General features: G+C 40.1%; 1 protein-coding gene across 3 annotated transcripts in view; it reads right to left on the bottom strand.

Moving 5' to 3' along the window:
- Nucleotides 1-20,030, bottom strand: part of Palld (palladin, cytoskeletal associated protein) — a 386,115-nt gene that overhangs the window by 344,252 nt on the left and 21,833 nt on the right. The window lies entirely within an intron of this gene.

Here is a 20,030-nt window from a genome sequence, read left to right as displayed (position 1 = left end):
CTGGCGAACTGAACTCAGGTCATCAGGCCTGGTGGCAGGCCCCTCTCCCGCTGAGTCATCTCACCAACCTTCACTGTTTCCTTTCTTCCTTCCTTCCTTCTTTTCCCTCCCTCCCTCCTTCCCTCCCTCCCACCCTCCCTTTCTCCCTCCCTCCTTCCTTTTCCCTTTCTTTCTTTCTTTCTTTCTTTCTTTCTTTCTTTCTTTCTTTCTTTCTTTCTTTCTTTCCTTCCTTCCCTCCCTCCCTCTCTCCCTTCCTCCTTTCTATCTTTCTTTCTTCCTTTTTTAAGGTAAGGGATTAGAAACACCCTACTATGCTGCAGATAAATAAGAAGTGATGGCTAACGTGCTTAGCATAACTGACTACATCTGCATCTCTAATCTTGAGAACTGTGAGCAATCACATACATTATCCAGAATTGCGTCCGTTTTCTTTGGCTTCTTTCTGTTGCTGTTGTTTTGTTTTGCTTTTCCTTTTCAGCTATGATACCCTACTTAACCACCAGTTAGTATTTAGTTACGGTGCCTATATATTAAAACACTTTAAATAAGAATCCAGCTTGTTTTGGTATTGCCACTCTGGTGTGTTAAAACAGGGAAAGCAGCCAAGAATAGAAACTGTCTCACAGAAGGTTCCTTGAATGGTTATTCTCACAATAAGGGATGAAGAGTCCAATTTATTACTGTAATAACAGGCTAAACATATAATGTGGATAGGTATACACTGGTTTGAAAGAAAATAAACTCTTCCTTCCTATGAACCTTCACCCAATTTTGATGCTTTGAAATATTTAGGTAAAAATTCTCCACTCATTTCATCTGCCTTTGTAGTCTGATTTTGAGCCAGGTCTGGAGGCAGACACTGTAGCTCTTGAAAAAAAAATCTTGTTCTCACAAATTTCCAGCCAACATTTGCAGACTCAAGATGTTTGGAGAGTCAGGATCATCATCATGGATTTGGAAGCCTATCTGAGATAAATGTTAATGCCAAACCTTGAGGGTCATTATTAGTGTAAGGATGATTCAATATGGGGGATTTCTGTTCTTGGCTGGTTGATATAAGATAATTATAAGTCCTTTTAATTGGAAGTTAATTTGAGACGTAAAACATCACAGCTAAACAATTTGCTCCGTAGCAGATGAGAAGAGAACAAATTAAGGCGCCTTAGATGTGCTAAGTGACAGTTATGTAGAATAATTGCTGTAGCTTCCACCATCAGGAAGATGTGGCTGTTTAGGGGTGGAGTAAGGCATATGTGTCTGGTTTAGCACTTTAAAAGGCAAGGGGCAAAGACTTTGGTTTCTAATGTCTGAAATAGCCCTTCAGTCAGCTGCACATTCTCCACCTAAACATCATAAAATTCCAAGCGCAGTGTCTTCTAGATAAAAGTCTGTAGGAAAGATGATAGGCGAGTGGAAGAAAAATGCCAATTCTAAAATATTGTAAAGAGTAATCCAGGAAGGTAATGATGGCAGCGGTGGAAGATCGAGAGTGACAGAAGACCTCAGGTCTCCAGAGAGCAGGAGTACAGCTAAGGCGGAAGCAGACCCCTCTCAGTGTTTATTACAGACAGAGGGAAACAGACTTTTAGAGCATGGAACTTGCTTTTATTTTGTTGTGCTCTTAGGGCAAAATGAATCAATGAGAGAAATGTACAATAGGGTCTTTGGGGAGAGCTCCGAGTAGCAGGAAAGAGTCATGGTCTAAGGTAATATATTATTTAAAAAGAATGGTTGAAGAAGGTGTAACAGAAGGTTTAAACCTTGAGACAAGATTCAGAGTAGCTTTATTGACCTCTCCTGTTCTGTAAGACAAGCTAGTGAAAGTTAAAACCCAAATGAACCCTCTGACACTGAGGTGCCTCACATGATGGTGGAAATTACACACCATCTTGCTTATGTATCTCTTCTCTTGGAGTTATAATAGTTGCATTTTTATAAGAGAACACGAACCTGGATTGGGGACCTAAATCCCTGCTTTTGCTCTGAGAATGTTTAGAGCCTTGCCATCCATATGCCCATCTTCTTTCCCTTTAAGAATTAGTGGGTGAAAAGTTGGAACTTTCATTTCATAGATGTTTTAATATAGATATCACATGGAAAGATTAGGTGAGGGATACTTGAAGAGGTGACATAATTTCCTTTGTTTGCGTAAACTTGCTGAGGTTTTTCAATAGGAGCAAGGAGCACACTGGTTCTGATGGAACAATTCTCACCTTGTTGTTCCCAGTTCTATGAAGTCCTCAGCATTCTACCCCATGAAATCCCACCAACACCCAGAGCTACCAGCAACACCACAGAACTCTCCAAATCTCTCGTCCCTCCTTGGCTATCTTTACACAAAGGCATTGATTCTTTAGAAGTTTGGCAGCTACTGATTCATCTGGAGAAGGAATCAAGAACTCTGTCTGTCTTTGTACACTCACTATGTGCAGTGTTTGATCAATGTGATTTTCTTCTTGAGGACTCCAGTCATTCTCTGGCAAAGGCTAATAGTGGTCAAATATTTCTCTGTAAGAGCATCCCTCCTCGATAGCTCTGTTTTCTGCTTTTGGACTGTGATCTCACAAACTTTCCTCCAGTCTCTGTTTTCCCCACATTAGCATCGTCAAGTGTGTGTGTGTGATCCACTGGCTAAGTTGAACATGGTGCCCCATATGAAATAATTAAATATATTCTTTGATTTTTTCCAGACTGTCCTCTAAATTTTAAAAATTTTTTAGTGTGTGTCTGTGCGTGTATTCATGTATGTGTACAGTGTACAGAGGCCAAAGAATGTCACATTCCTGCTTTGTTAAAATTCTGCCTTATTCCTTTGAGACAGGGTCTCTCACTGAAGCTGAACCTTGTCATTTTTTCCCTAGACTGATTGTCAGCAGCCCCAATGATCCTCTGTCTCCATCCCTGGCCCCTGCACTGGGTTACAGGCCTGCACTCCTGACAGCTTTCTCTGTGGATGCTGGGGAAAAAAGGCCAAGTCCTATTATCTGCAGCAGCAAGTGCTTTTACAGCTGAACCATTTCCCAAACTTGGAATTATTATTTTTTTTTGTAGTTCTGCCTTAAACTTCTTTGTGACCTGTTACCCCACTAAATGACATATTCTTATTTTTATCAGCACTGGTTTTACTTGTTTTTAAATGGGATTTTAATAGGTGACTTTTAACTTATTTTTCTTGAACTCTCTTCCTTTTCTCTTGAGATTTGTCCTGTTTATCCTGATACATATGGAGAAGCAGAGTTCTTCTATTTCCTTTAAGTTGTTTACTTTCCTTTAAGTCTTCAAGATCCTTGGTGTCTGCATCACATTTATACATGGTAACCTAGCATGGCTTGTATAATAATGCATCTGCATGCTTGGTGGCAGTAAATAGCATATTTTTCTGATGTAGAATATTATTTATCTATTTAAATACCTGTTACATTTGTTTATGTTGCGGCATACTACTTTAACTCTGTGAAGGCGTGTTAAATTTGTGTTTGCCTTTGTTAATAATGTAAAGAGGGGTCACATTTGTTTGAGCTGCATTTGTTTAACTGTGTAAATATGTGTCTCATTGGTTTCACCTTGCCTAAGGCACCTGATTGGTCTAATAAAAAGTTCAATGGCAGGAGAGGGATAGTGGGTGCTGGTGGGCAGGGATAATAGGTAGGAGGAGAAATCTAGGTGAAGGAGAAGAACAAGAAAGGGAGAAGAGATTGAGGGAGAAAGAAAGGGACAGGCCCTGGCCAGGTAGTCACCAGCCAGTCAGACATGAGAAGCAGTTCAAATAGGACAAACAGAAAGAAAGAAAGAAAGAAAGGAAGAAAGGAAGGAAGGAAGGAAGGAAGGAAGGAAGGAAGGAAGGAAGGAAAGAAGGAAGGAAGGAAGGAAGGAAGGAAGGAAGGAAGGAAAGAAGAAAGGTAAAAAGCTCCGAGATTAAACATAGATCAAGAGAAACAGATTAAAATAAGAGCTAAGTTGAGGTCAACATTCATAACTAATAAGCAGTCTCCATATCATGATTTGGGAGCTGGTTGGTGGCCCCATAATAAAGCCTGTCACATTTCCCTCTGGTTGTCTTGTTACGAGAGTAGGGCTTACGGGTGAAAGATTTACTTGTGAGACCCAAACCAAAATTGCCAAGGAAGGAAAAGCAATCCTCCAAGGATCATGAAGTGTTGGACACGTTCTCAACAATGTGGATAATCTTGTCGGCCTCAGGTCTAACATCTCATGAATGTTTGTATGAGCAGTAAATGATTTGTGTGACCATTGATGTTAGGGACCAATTTCCATCAGATGTATCAATGTTTAAATGAGTATTTCTGAAGTATATCCCCAATCTTTTTGCTTCATCTGTGAGCTTAAGTTTGAGTTAACATACATAGGCCAACATACATTCAGTTCACTCTTCGGACAGAAGAAAGGTAGGTGGCATTACCATGGTCCCTCCCTGACAGTTACCTACATTCTAACTTTTAAGCTTTGCTCCAGCTCAGAACTTTGGTTCTATAACACTCCTCTGCCACAGGATAAATTCCAGTGCGTTCTCTCCAAAATCTTGAAGTCTCATGATTCATCTGAGCAAAATAATCACAAAGTTCTTGGCTTGGTTATCTACTCTGAATTCATCATTAGTTTAAAAATTACATCTAGTCACTTTAGGGTTTTTTAAATTACTTTAAGGTGCTCTTGTTTCAAAGACCTAACAAATATGAGAAAAAGGAAAGACAAGTCATCATAGAGCTCTGCCATTACATGTATCTACACATGTATCCTCTTTCTGTGTAAGCAATTGCTAATAAAACTACAACATTGTTACTTGCCAGTACTTTTAATTCATGACTCAAGTTAGAAGAATGTTTAAAAGATATGATGGTAGTTTGCACAGAATTTCTTCCAGAAGAGTTTTCTTCTGGAAACATCTAGGGTCAATTGATGCCAAGATTCTAGAAGGGGGAACATCCCCTTGACCGTCAGTGGTCAATCAATTTGAAATTTCTACTGAAAATTAGGAGGAAGGTGAAAGTTGAGAAGCAGAGGATTTGGAGAGAGAGGGACGAACAGAACCTGGTTGAAGTTAGGAGCAGAAAAATCTGGTGAAATCAGACCTGGCATGGTGGCCACTTACTGTTTTATGTGACATTATGTCTGAAAGTGTCATGCAAACCCTATGATTCCCTAGCCTTCAAGCACACTTACACCCCAGGGATTTTTGTGATGGGAAACTTCTCATCTGTCTCTTCTACTCTTTCTCTTTTGTGAAGTTTATTTGGCCCATAAATGTGAATTAAGGGATTTAAACGCAGAAGTCAAGGAGATGCTGATTTTCTGTATCTCAGTCCACTCATTGCTGTGCAGAAGCAGAACAGTAGACACAGAGTTCCAGCAGAGAAGGAAAGACGGGCATAAAATTCTTTCACTTTAGCTCGATACGTATTTGAGAACATTTGTAGGCCCTTCTCTGGACCCTGCAGAACAGGTTCATATCAAGTCACTGACCTATGTCTTCTGAGGTTCGCAAACACACACTGAGATATTTACATAATGACAAAAAAGATATGTCTCTTAGACTACATCCCCATTATTAAATAATACATGGCTGAATTTGGATTTAATAATCTTAACACAACGTTGTATCAGCTTGATCCAAAGGGATGTTTTTTTAATTTCATTTCTGATCCATTATGAAAGGCGTTATGACATCATATGGAGAGAGACATGACAAGGCTTCACATCTTCACACCACAGTGTCTGCATCCCCTCCTCTACCCATCTTCAGAGTCATAAGGAAGCAATCCCAAATTCATTACCCTAATCCTATTAGCATCTTTTCAAGAATGACTCATGGCCCTTCAGAATAATTGCTGTCATATCAGTGTTAAATGTTTGTTATCATGACCACATAACCGCATGTTCTGGAATAGCTCAGACTAATGCCAGGACTGGCTGGCAAAAGGGGAAGCTCTCGCTTGGTAATTTCTTTTCCTTACATGTTTGGTCTGGAAACACTTGGGATATAGATGTCATCGTGGTCTCTAGCACTCAACTTCTCCAACTCTGACTTTTTCATTTCTTCTTGGAATAGTTTGTCACGCTATCGACTTCTAATCCTCCACCTTGAGTCTTTCCGAGTCCCTCCTTGGAACCTTCATTGGTCGCCATAGTTGTATAACTTGTGACTTGCACCCCCCTTACCACTCTGACCATCTGAGATCCACTTGCTCCATCTGGCTGATTAAGTATATGTATCCAGGGGAGACCCTGAGAAAACACTGAGGTGCCAGAATCCTAACCTTTGCTTTTCACAATCCCATGGGTGTGAAACACAGGCAATCAGTTCAGGTATATGTTATGTTGGAATAATGAGAAGAAATCCAAGTTCTCTTTCTATAAACCTACCTGGAGGGTGAGCAGGCCTGGCCCAAGGAAAACAAGGCAAGAAGACAAAAGAAAAAAAAATAAGAGAAACAGGACTTGTTTGCAATGCTAATATGAGGGACAGGAAAGATAAAACCAACACCTCTTTCACATTGGCTCATAGTTTATTCTAATTCCAAGGGCGTGAGTGAGATACTTGAACATTCAACCAGAGCCAACTGTAATGAAGGACAGGTTTTAGTTGGGCTTAATCTTTTCCTGATTTGTTAGAATGCAAAACCAGACCTATCAAAAGAAAGAGAGGAACGGCATGTGTGACAGATGAGAATTTAAGGAAGACGCCACACAGAGGCCAGATGCTGGGCACAGGGAACACTCTGGATTGCCAGCAGCTAAGGGCTAGCCTTGTTCTCTGGACACCTGAGGTATGTGTGGGAAGAAGCAGCTGGAAGGCAGAGAGCTGTTCTTAGGCCTTGTTAGGAACACACCTTCAAATCCCAAAGAGCCGAAGCTATTGTTTAAGACTTGCAGATGAAAGGGACTAGGGGTGTATTAAGATTTTCTTAATTGGCAGCATAAGTCTTGCAGGTATATATTATAGATGATATAGTGGTTATAAAGTCGTTTTGATTTGGAGGGAGATAGACACACCTTGTTAGTGGATTCATTATTTGTCTTGCAAAGGCCTGTTAGGGTTTGGAAAAAAGCTCAATCCAAACACAACAGCTCTCACACGGAGCAACGCTACTAGTTGTTCTTCTGTGGAATACCTGCCATTTAAACTATTATTTTCCTGTAATTAATAGAACGATGGTTTCCTAATTTGAACATGGTGCATCAGCATGTTCCATTAAGAAGCAGCGAAACAAATGAGTCCCTTACAACATAGGCTCAATCCACTTATATTAAAATTTTACCCAAATGCTAAAATCTAGGGTAGAAGTGATTTGGTTGGGGTATTACAAAACCGAGTGTGTACAAAGGATTAGTGCCGACTTCTAGCACGTGAAACTTATTCAAGAGGGACATGACAGCATTTGTAGAGAGTCTCCTTGCTTACCTGACCACTACCACATGACCCCTGACGATCGTTCTGTTAACTTGTTACGCTCAGTGACTTCTCATGTGGTAGCTCCTGCATAGTAGAGAAGCCAGTGCTTTCTTTTATCTTGATGCTCCCTTCCAACAGCTACCTCTTTAAGGTTAAAATTATTTGTCCCATAAAAATTGCCATCTTGTGTTGGATTTTTCAATGGTCTTTGGTAACAAAAGTCTATCAACAACCATTGAATGAAATGCTGTTCTTTTTGCTGGGATCCTTCCCTGTTTTATTCCAGGCAGCCATGATTTGCCCTTATCCTTGGCACACAGAATAATTCCATGTAGCAGGATTGTGGCCAACATATGCCAATACATTCCTAATTAAAATGCTGGCAATGAAACATAAGAGTCAAATAGTACCATGCTGGATTACAAATCATATTTATTCTGTTCTTGGCAGTACTGCTCTGTTTATGAGAGAAAGAGATCTGACACATGGCTCTGTTGCTCTGCTTTCTCAGGGTGTATCCACGGTGCTTATTCTACCATAAAGATGCTGACCGTCCCCCCATGTCAACACTACTAGGTGTGCTGGGAATGTACACAGTGTAACGTTTTCTCGGGAGGACCATGAAATCACAGATCACAGTGCCTTTTCTTTTCTGGGTTTTCTTGATGTTGTCTGGGGTAATGGAAGGAAGCCATGCATAGGCATTGGTTTTAGAGAAATAATCGAGAGCTCAATGAGATGTTTCTAATGTGAACGGGGGCTAACCCAAACAGGGTACCAACCTCTGAGAATACTGTATACACCACTCTGCTTTATTTGGCAGTATCGCGTAGCTATCCAAAGCAAGAGATCTGGATGGGTTCTATTAATACTGGGTAATTGGGTAATTTCCTTAAACTATTCCTGTCCTATTTATCTTTAACATAGATAAAGGTCGAATCTAACATGCTCCAACCACTGTAGGATGCCATTGAGAAAGAAATACAAAAGCAACGTATGGTGCTGTGTTAGTCAGTTGTATTTCATGGTGACAAATTTCCGGAGATCAATAAATTTTAAAGGAGGGAACAAATATTTGGGATCAGAGTTTCAGAGATTTCGATCCATAGTTACTTTGGATCTGCAGTGAGTCTCCCAAAAATTATAGAGGCAATAAATACAGCAAACTGTTCATGGTGAGTGGGAACCAGAGAGAGACTTTTCAAGAGCACATCCAGTGATCTAATTTCTTCCCACTGCCATCCGCCTCCTAAAGGTTCCACGGCATCAACAATAACACCACAGACTGACAAACAAGCCTTTGTCTAGTGAGCCTCCATCAGTATATCAGCTCCAAACCACATAAGCATCAAGCAGGCTAGTAACTAAAATGATCAAAGGCAGTTCTGAGCAAGCTTGTCTGTGCCTAAGCCATTGAAGCCACATCCTGATTGTTATTTGACAGTGTTTATAAAATATCTTCTTTAATATGCCCTTTGATTATCTACAGGCTAGCTTTAGCAAAATACACATCTCAGAGTCCATAACTTCGTGGTATAGAAACTAGTGAACCGGTGCATATGAAGACTTAAATGATAGTCTGACATATGTAAGTACTCACGCAATGCTGCCTATTAATATTATTGTATCCATTTAGATTGCTGGGAGAAGGATCACCATTCTCATAAAGTTTTAACTACAGTAGGTTCATAAGAAATATAAAAGGAGTCATTTTAACATATGGCGTTAGGATGAAGGTCAAAGGTCTAAGAAGAATTTTCTATCAGTTTATGGTACCTGTTAGTCTCCATCTGACGTCACTGTGATGTCCAATAGTGATGGGACAGTCCTGGCGTGTTCCCTAGGAGATGACAAAGCCCCGAGATGGGAGTAATTATATCTAACTAAAACCTTACCTTGAACAGATCTTCTCATTTTTGACTAATACCATCACATGATTATATATCTAGAAAGTCGAGTGGCTTTTACTGGTTCCTCTACCATAATCAAATTCATGAAATGATGTGGAGAACTTTTCATTTTTACCTGTGTTTGTTTAGAAATCAGATTGGATAAAAGTGCTTCCTGTTTCATCTCTGTAGACTTCCTTAACTACACATCTATTGCCTTCTCTACAGAAGAACAGTTGGAACCGTCTCTGTGGATATACGTGAACTGGGACAACTTCTTTTCTGTTAAAAATGATTTTGGAGATCTTCCTATTAAAGAAAGATTCCATTTTCTTCCAACATGAGGTTTTTTTAATTATTGTTTTTTTTTTTTCTTTTCTCTCCGTCACCCCATCCACCTTCCTTTTGGAAGATTCTCCTCTTTTACTGGGAGAATCTTTCCCCAAACTTCTATCCCTCTTACTAGAAACAGTTCTCCAACTCTAGCAGCCAAGGTTAAATGCTCTCTATCCCCTTAGGAGAAAACGCCTCATTTACTAGTGTATCCTTATGCATGCTTTGTGGCTGAAGGTTGCAGCATCAATGGAAGCAGGTTGCAGAGACCATGTGCAGCCAGCCTTCACTGTTGGAACTCATAAACTAAAGAAGGAAGTGAGTTCCCACCTGTGTTCAGAAGCTTAGGGAAGGCTAGCAATTATGTTTCTCTAGCAGTGAGCTACTATGTGACTAGTCATTCACTCTCATCACAGTGACTACTGTTTTGTTCAGAAGCTTAGGGAAGGCTAGCAATTATGTTTCTCTAGCAGTGAGCTACTATGTGACTAGTCATTCCCTCTCATCACAGTGACTACTGTTTTGTGGCACAAAGACCAAAAACAAGAGGAAAAGAAGTATTCCCATAGCTACACGTCACTGGAACACGCCAAGGAGAAGAGTTTTGCATCTTGCTTTATGTAGTAAGCTACATCGGATTTTAGACATCATTATATTTGCCACAGCCACATTTATAATGTAACTCCTAACAGACAAAAGAATGCGGTGTTTACGGAGAGCTTGTAATTGCTGTAATTATACCTGTATCCAACTCTGCTCTGAAGTGAAGTATCCCCCCAGGCAAATGAAGAAGAGGGTCATGAAGAAATTAACTCAGAAAGATTGGAAAGCTTGAGCAGCTCTGGCTGTGAAGGCATCTGAAACTTGACAGTCAGCTTCTTGTTAAACAGCAATGTCAAGCCGGTAAGTATCTAAAGGCTCCTTCTCTTCCTTCCGAGCGCTTTGCAGCATGGTATAATACTTAGCGAGATAGTACAAAACCAAAGCCAATCTCTCTAGCTGGGGGGAAGCCTGCATTTGCTACTCACATTCTTTTTAGAGTTTTCTTCCTGCTAAAATTATTGGAATACAAAAACAAGGAGTGGCTAAAGTGTTGGGAAACTACCTTCAATTGACAATTAGCAAATATTTAACAGGTACTATGAAACAAGCTGGGGAAACAATTTAAGGAGCCTCCAGAACACAATAGTTAAGAGGCCTGGGTCTGGAAAGCTTTCCAAGTTGACAGAAAGTCACAATCCATGACTGACCTTCACAGCACTGAGGTTAGGGAGAGGGTGGGGAGCCATTAGGAGCATGGGGTGGGTGAGTGGAAGAAATCACTTTTCCTTCGCTTTATTCCCATCCCCCACAGCCATTAAGAGACAGGTCAAAAGAGCAGAAGTTGCTAGAAAGTAGCAGTGTACGGGGAGCTGGGGACATGACCCCATGAAAGGACTGGATTCTGACCCTGACACTCCAATCTAGGACTCTGTGAAAGTCGGCACAGAAATGCCTTTCAGCACGCATTTGCCTTTCTTCCCAGCTATGTGTTTGTCTTGTGATGTTGAAGCATCCTCTTTCCGGCATCGAATGGCAGTAAAAAGAGAACCGCAGTGCAGAGATTTGAAACAAAGGAAAGAAGCTCCGTGATTTTTGAGCAGACAGAATATGGGGGAGTTTATACCAAATCAACAGTAGTAAAAGCAAGCATTTTAAAAAGATGCAATTAATAAATTAATTGTGTGTGTGTGTGTGTGTGTGTGTGTGTGTGTGGTGGGGTGTACGTGTGAGCATGCACTGTGCACATACACAGAGGCCAGAAGACCGTGTTGAATCGATCAGAATGGGACTTACAGGTGTTGGTAGGACTCTGACTTGTTATAAGGTTGCTGGAAACCAAACTCTAGCCCTCATGATTATATAGCAAGCACTGTCAACCACTGAGTCGTTTTTCCAGTTCCAAAAGAAACCATAAAAAATAACTTTATAAGTGGGACGCTAATATGTGCTAACATATTTCTACATGCCCAATGCAATTCATCATTTCTATTACTGGGAAGGCCGTTGAGGAATAAAACCTTAAACTTACTGAGTGATCTATCTGATACTTTGTACAGCCACATTTCTCTCTTGCTTTAGAATCTACAGCTGATGAATTTTTAAATTTTTTTGGAAGTCAACTTCTAATTCTAAAGGGATTATCTATGGATGCCTTATTTTTAAGTAATTTTAATAAAATGTTCGCTTCTTAGCTTTCTTATTTAATGGGGAAGTTTCAGCACTGAGAGATAAATTGATGACTATGCCCGATTTGGCTCCTACTATTTATGACCGACACCACTGACAGTTCTCACCAACAAATTCTTGACTAAACTTAGTTCGGGTTTCTATTGCTCTGAAGAGGCACCATGACCATGACAACTCTTATAAAAAAAAACCACTCAATTGGGGTGACTCGCTTACAGTTTCAGAGGTTCAGTTCATTATCATCATGATGGGGAACATGGCAGCAAGCAGGCAAACACAGTGCTGGGGCTCAGAGTGCTACATCTTGACTCAGGGGCAACAGGAAGTCAGCTGACACACTGAGTGAAGCTTGAGAAATGACCTCAGGTCCCACCCCCACAGTGACAAACTCCCCCAACGAGGCCACACCTCCTAATAGTGTCGCTCCCTTTGGGGCCATTTTCTTTCAAACCACCACAACTACAATACTTATTTTTCTGGGACATAGAGCTTGCTCTTTAGTTTATTTAATTTTTTTGAAACCATCTATCATATATTCTCATCTGTCTGTCTGTCTGTCTATCCATCCACCATCATCATCCATCTAGTGTTGTATGTGTATTTGGGAATGCATGCCTGTGCATCTTCTACAGTGTAGATATGATGGCCAGTTCACAAACTGTAGCCATTGGTTCTCCCCTTTACCATCTGGGTTCTCAGAACTACTTTAGATCTCATCAATCCTGACATCAAATGTCCATGACTGTTGAGCCATCTTGCAGGCCCTGAAGCTTGCTTCTTGATTTACTGAAATAGCAGCCCGAGCAGCCTTATCATGGACTCCATGAATGTGCTTGTCACACATTCTAGTGCTGCCCAAGAAGAGGAAGTAAGACTTAGAAAAGGAGGTGAGGCAGCAACAACAGTTCTGGCAAGCAGTGGAGGTGGGGCCGGGGTCAGTGGTACCAAGTTATTCCATTTTCTTAAGGTCTAAAGTGAAAGATTCAACCATTTCATCAACGAGAGCCTTCTGTTTATAGAGAAATTAGCCATCATTATAAAGGGACAATTCCAGGTGGGCAGGTATTTAGACAGAAGTGGGTTGAGAGAGAACAGAGGGATAGGAGAGAGGACAAAGCAGCAAGCAGACCATGCACCTTTTGGGCAATGAAACAGTATATGAAGAAAGAAGAGAAGCCTCAATTTCTGCATCTGAAAGATACTATTCTGTTGGTTACATCTTTTGATTTCTAGTTCAACAGTAATTTGATGCTCTGTGGAACATTTATTGACTTCTGCAAAACAGAAAGACCTCATTATTTTCAATCGATGAAAATATATGGAGAAGGAAGATAAGATTTAAAATAATGACAAAGGAGTAAGAAACTTAGGTTTAACTGGGTAGAAGAGGCACAACACTGGCTTTTGTTTTCTTGTGGATTCTGCCCTGGTTTATGCCTGCTCTAATCCAAATGACAGGATGAATGGGAGGCATTTGAACTGAGGGGATGGTGATGGGGAAGTCTTATCAGACTTTAGGTTTAATTTGGCTGGTTGTGAAAAGTTATGTGTGTGTGGGGGGGAGTGGGGTGGGTGATTTTTCTGGACTAAATCATGCGCATATCAGTGTATACATAGTATAGATAGTAAAGAAAAATAAAAGTCAGGGGTTTTCAACTTTATGCATAAAAAATTGGCTCACACATCTTAGATACAAAATATTGCAGACACAAGCGAAGCCTCTTTGTTTTTGACTCTGTTGTTACTGTCATCTTTAATGTAGCATTTGACATTCTTGTGTGCTATTCTGTGTTCTTATTACTTCAGTAGGCCTAACATTAAGAAAACATTTATTCATTATTATTAATTAATAATGTTAATAATATTAACACTATTAATGCTAGTTTTATATACTGATGTAGCCCAGGCTGGCCTCAGTCTCCTTTTGTAGCCAAGATGACTTTGAATTTATAAGCCTCCTTCCTGCTTCCACTGCCCGAGTGTCTGGATTATAGTTGTTATTTTTTGTTGTTGTTCTTGTTGTTGTGGTTTTTCTTCCACTTCTGAGGAGCAACCCTGGGTTTTGTGACTGTTAATGAAGTACTCTGCTAACTGAGCCACTATGTACTTCGTCATGGTTTGAGTACAAATGGCTCCCATAGTCACATAAGGAGTGGTACTCAGGAGGTAGTGTATTATCAGGCCTGCTGGAGTATGTGTGTCCCTAGGGGGTGAATCTTGAGGTTTCAGAAGCTCTATGCCTGCAGATTCAGAGGTAGAACTCCCAGCTACCTGTCTAGCATCACATCTGCCTGCAGGCTGCCATGCTTCCTACCATGCGATAATGGACTGAACCCCCGAACTGTAAGCCAGTCCCAATTAAATGTTTATAAAAGCTGCTGTGGTCATGAAGTCTCTTCACAGCAATAAAACCCTATCTAAGACAACTTCTTTTTAACTTGTTTAATCTTAATTGTTTTTTTTTAAGTTTCAGATCTGACAAATTCACCTGTAGTTGATTCATTATGGATATATCACAATTTAATTTATTCATTTGCTTTTTAGCTTTTTCAGTTGTATTAAAACAATGATGTTGAGAATACATGGACAAAATTTTCTTCCAGATATATGCCTAAGAGTGAAATTTATAGTTATTCAAAATGTATTTGTTGATCACCTGTTAAATGCCAGATACTGTTTTAGACCTCAGAAACTCAAAGATTCTCTTTTATTTTATTGAAGGAAATGTATGGTAAAATTAAACTAGAAACCATAGTATAGCAAAAGAGTTTATGGAGGAAAATGCCAGAGAGTGGACTTTTGTGGTGTGGGCAGGACACTCCCCCTTTTAACATAGGATAGATACAGGTCGTACCCTAAAGACAACGTCAAGAAAAATATGAAGAAAGAGCATTCCTAGCAGCAGGAGCAGAAGGCACAAAGACCCGCGATGAGGGAGGTAAGATCCCATGGTGGCAGAAGTAGGGGATAAATCAGAGAGGAGATGCTCCATTGTACTTGCCGGTGCAGTGTATTCAATCCCTGTGAGATATGAAGTCACTGTAGGCAATGCTGTGATGACAACTCCATTATAAAGAACTGTGGTGGTTGTCATGTGACGGCGATGAACAAATGTAGACCCAAGTAAGTCCATTACAGGGCCATGCAAGTATCCCAGGAAAGATGGTGGCTTGGGCTAGAGAACTGGAAGCAATGGAGAGAAGAATCAGACTTTGGTGATTGCAAGGGGAGAAAGAACTGGGTTGCTGGATGGACCAGAGATGGAGTGTGAGAACAGGAGGGGTCAAGGGCGACTGCAATAATTTCCCTTGACTTCTAGAAAGGAAGTTTTGATATTTTATAGTTGATATAATTAAACATCCACAGAGATGTCATATAGAGATACATACATACATATATATATATATATATATATATATATATATATATATATATATATATATGTACATCCTAAACTCACTGGTTATTTTAAAACTGTGCTCCAAATTATTTGTAACTATGTTCCATGTTGTAGTAACAGCAAATATAATTGTCAATTATTTTTATTTTGTTAATCTGATGATATAGTGCTATCTCAATCTGTATCTTCATATTTACAACCTGCTGGCTAATGGTGTTATTGTCATATTTTCCCAAACCATCACAGTCCACAGATGGGCTTGTACCCCATCCAGATACCCTTCCTAAGATAAAGATCCATGCTATGTTTTATTGTGATTGTCCTCGAGGGAATGGAAATAGCCACAGACATTGCTGTGTGAATTTCATACGGGTAACCTTGTTGCTTTGGCTTTTGATAAGGATCAAGGTCTTGTTCATGTTAATTACTTGAAGGCACCGGAGGTGCTGAGTTTTAATTATAAAAAGAAAGAATTTAATTAATCATAATTACATATATTAAATACAACTTTACAAGGCTAATAGGGATAACCTAATAGGCATCAATTATGAGGAACTGCATCTGAAATATTGAAGCACACACCGGATCTCTTTTTCCTGTAATAGTTAAGTGTTTTGTGATAGTTTGAATGTAAGTAACCCCCCCCCAAACTTATAAGGATTGCCACTATTAGGAGGTGTGGCCTTGTTTGAGTAGTTGTGGCCTTGCTGGAGCAAGTCTGTTACTGTGGGGTGGGCTCTGAAGTCTCCTATGCTTAAAGTGCATCCAGTGTGCACACAGATTCCTTCTGCTGACCATGGATCAAGATGTAGAACTCTCAGCTCCTTCTCCAGCACCGTGTCTGCCTGCGTGTAGCCGTGTCCCACCATGATGATTATGGACTGGACCTCTGAAACTGTAAGCTACCCCAATTAAATGTTTTCCTTTGTAAGAGTTGTGGTCATGGTGTCTCTTCACAGCAATAGGAACCCTAAAAGACAGCATTTGAAATTAGTTTTTCCTTTCATATAAGTTTACCTTACAATTATCTGAACACGAAAATGTATAGACCACTGTTCATGAGTAGAAGGCATAGTTTTCTTTATAGCTATTAAGTCAAGAATATGTACACTCTTTCAAGTTTATGCTGACTAATTGTTGTTAATGTACTGAACAAAAGGAGGCTCAATCATGAAGAACTGGGGCTTTTCTTTATGTAGAAAATATTCTAGAAATATCACACTTCGATTTCTTTGAAAATATTTGGAATATTATTTCCTCCATGCCTTGATTTTTAAGCATGGTAGTTGCCCTCACTTCTGGCTCTGAGGCTGTCAGTGAGCCAGAAACAGCCATTCAGTGGTGAGGCCTTCCTGTGGACCCAGACCACAGGATAGGGAATAAGAGCACCTGGCTTGCATTCCAGACTCTGAGATTAATTAACCATTTTTTATTACTTGATGCATTATTGTATAGTTTTGTTTCTTAGGCCTCTTAAATTTAAGCAGTCTAAAAAATACAATTGTCCTTTTTTTTAACATTTACTGATAATTGACAATAAAACTTTATTTTAAAAGAGTAAAAAAATAAAAATAAAAAACAGGTCAAGACCCAGAAGCTGCAAAATCAAAGCTAATGGAACATCAAGGACCCTGTTCTGGGAGCCAGGAGGCTTGAGTTCAGTCTTTTTTTTTCCCCAGTGTTTATATAATAAGCACAGACCACAGCCTTCCATGAAATACTTATCCACTCAAAAGCTGAGAGCAGAGAACCATGGAAAGTGGTTGGTGTTGGGTACCCTGTCCCTACGTTCCTCTGAAGGCTGAAAAGGAGGAACATTGGGACAGAATGTAAATGGAGAAACGGATGATGTAACAGTTCAACATGGATGAGACCAGAGAAACAGCTCAGAGATTAAGAGTCCTTGCTGCTCAATAAGGAGAACCAGAATTCAGAACCCATCAGATGCTCACAGAAGTCTTCAATGGCCTCTTTTGACCTCTATGGGCAACACACACACTCACCACGTGTGCACATACACACACACAGACCAATACACTGAGCCATAATCACCTACACATAAACAAATGAAATCTTTAAAAATTTTAAATTAAAATTGCTAACACATGACTTACATAGCATTTGAATACCATTTAGACATATTTTCTCTTTCCTTTACTTGTGGAGATTTTTCTGGCTGTGGAAGAATAAAGGAGAGAAGGGGCACCACTTTCACGTCTTATCTGTGACATGTGCGGTGGTGGAGGGTGTTAGTGTTTAAAGTAGGAACAAGGAGCGTGGCTTCTCACTGTTGTTCCCCTAACCCCTCTCAGCTGGGGCTCCTTCACCTAATTTATTAGGATGATAATTCTCAGGGTTTTCCTTCTGTTTTGTATTCTAATACAGAGTTTCACCATATAGTTCTGACTGGCCTGAAATTCACTATTTACGTCAGTCTGGCTTTGAACTCAAAAGAGTTCTCTGCTTCCCAGTGCTGAAATTACAGGCATTGCTGCCACATCGAGCTCAGGGTTTTGAAGCAGTCTCTATTCAGGCCCTATTTCAGGGTCTTTAATGAGGCTCTCTAGCAGGTCTGTAGGCTAGCTCTGTCATTGGATCAAACTGTTTCCTTATCTTGAATACAGTAAAATACAGCACCAAATTTCTGCCTCATTTCTTCAGAACTGAATAGATATTCCTTGTACTCCTATGTCCTTCTGAAGCTGTGGTCTTGCTGTTCATTTGCTTATACGATTGAAAAGTCCTGTTTCTTACTGAGCTCTAGCCCCAACCTCTGCATTCTGGCACCTGCTGCCATAACTGCCAACCGTGCATACTTTCCTCTGGTCTGCCACCCAGCCACACCCTGTCCCTTCCCAGGATAGCTGCCAACTTCTCAATACAATGGGCCCGCACATTCATCAATCAGTCTCCTTTGGATTTTTGCCCACTGATTGCTTCAGATTGCTTGACACTCCCTTCCATTTCCCAAGACAATCAGCTACTTCTGGATCCTGGAGAAGACGCTCTGTCAACCCATTAGGTCTCATTAATATGTAGGTCAGTGTCCCCAGACTGATGCAGGCTGAGGTGAGCTCTAGTGCCCCCGTGTGAGCACTTTTTACTAAAGGTTTTCTTCCTTACACATAATGGCCTTCACAGAAGATTTTCCACAAAGACCATTGCATGTCTTTTGTGGTCAATAAAGTTTAATGATCTTGGAGTTTGGTGTACTTCCAAATGCACGATCAAGATGACCACGGTCCATAGAACAGGAATTAAAACAAAACACCCTACCTCATAAATAAAACAAAAATGAACTCTCAAAGATACAAAATGTTCAGTTAACTAAACAATGGACCATGAAGCATTTTACCCAAGATTTAATGACTGCAGGAGACAATTCGCTATGTCTAATGAGCTTTGGTCATTGGTTTTGGTACACTGGGGATGACATGAGACAATCGCTAGTAATACTGTCCTACTAACTAAATTAATGTCTAAACCCAGAAAGTCCCACCCCCCCATCCTAAGAATCCCAGGCGTGATTTTGTTGTACTATTAGAATTACCAAACGGCCAAGTGAACTTTAACACGAAATCACGGCCTTCTTATTTGATTGAGTTCTTTGGTGCTAAGTGGAGTGCTTTAGTCAGTTTTGAAAAGCGATGTATTTGCTATATAATGCTGTTGGAAGATGCTCTTTTGGGCATACATGTAAATTGGACCATATAGTTTCAAAACCAGTAGCACTGTTTTGAATTGCATATGAATATACTTCTCACCGATTATTTGTTTCTAAAATCAATAGTTTTTTTTAAAGCCTGACTAGAATCTGAAAGAAACAACTTACTTTAGAAAATACATAAATGCAGATTACAGAACAGCCCAGTAAATGCATTAAGAAGGTTTCTACTGCCCCCTGCTGTCAGATTCTTAAATATATCAAAAATTCCAGTAAAAATCAACACCAAGGAGCAGGGAAATAGCACTCATGTTGAGTTCTGAGCAATGGTGGTGAGGGAAGGACCACAGCTGGCGATCTGTGCATGAGCACACACAGGAAGACCCAAAGGATGAAGTCTATTTTGACTTGCCGACACCCTTGTCTACCTCATTATTTTCTAAATTAAATTATTTGAATTTGCTTTTACACATTCACAGGGTTTGAGCACTGGCTGTTCTTCCGGAAGACCTAGGTTCAAATCCCAGCACCCACATGGCAGCTCACAACTGTCTGTAACTCCAGTTCCAGGGGAATTGATACCTTCATACCAATGCACATACAATAAAGTTAAACAAATTATAAAAAAACCATTCAAATAAATCAACGAATACTTATTTTTATAGTTCAATCCTGACTTGCAATTAAGAAATGAGATATAATAAAGAGACCTGGTAACACGAGGTGCAAGGCCATAGTAATTCATTATTGTTTTACATATGGTTTAATTCAATCATCATAAAATAGAATGCGATTCCTTATTACACTTTCCATGTCAAGGATGAAGACACTAAGTACCAAATGTCCTCATTTAAAGGACAGAACAAGTCCAAGGAAGACTTCTGATTGCAAGCCCTGCAATATTGTCGAAGGTTCCTCTCCTAAACTTTCTGTGCACAGAAGGTACACATCTTATAATTTAGAAGGAAGAGTTTATAGAAATCATAATAGTCATGGTTTGAGGCTTTTTTGACCCTAGGTCTGCACTGCCATCTTTGACCGGGCCCTGCTCTGGTGTCCAGGGCTAAGCTCAGCTGTGCTCTGGACTTGGCTTATTGTTCTTCC

The sequence above is a fragment of the Microtus pennsylvanicus genome, chromosome 9, assembly GCF_037038515.1.
Source record: "Microtus pennsylvanicus isolate mMicPen1 chromosome 9, mMicPen1.hap1, whole genome shotgun sequence".
Taxonomy (NCBI): domain Eukaryota; kingdom Metazoa; phylum Chordata; class Mammalia; order Rodentia; family Cricetidae; genus Microtus; species Microtus pennsylvanicus.
This window is presented reverse-complemented; position numbering and strand designations above follow the sequence as displayed.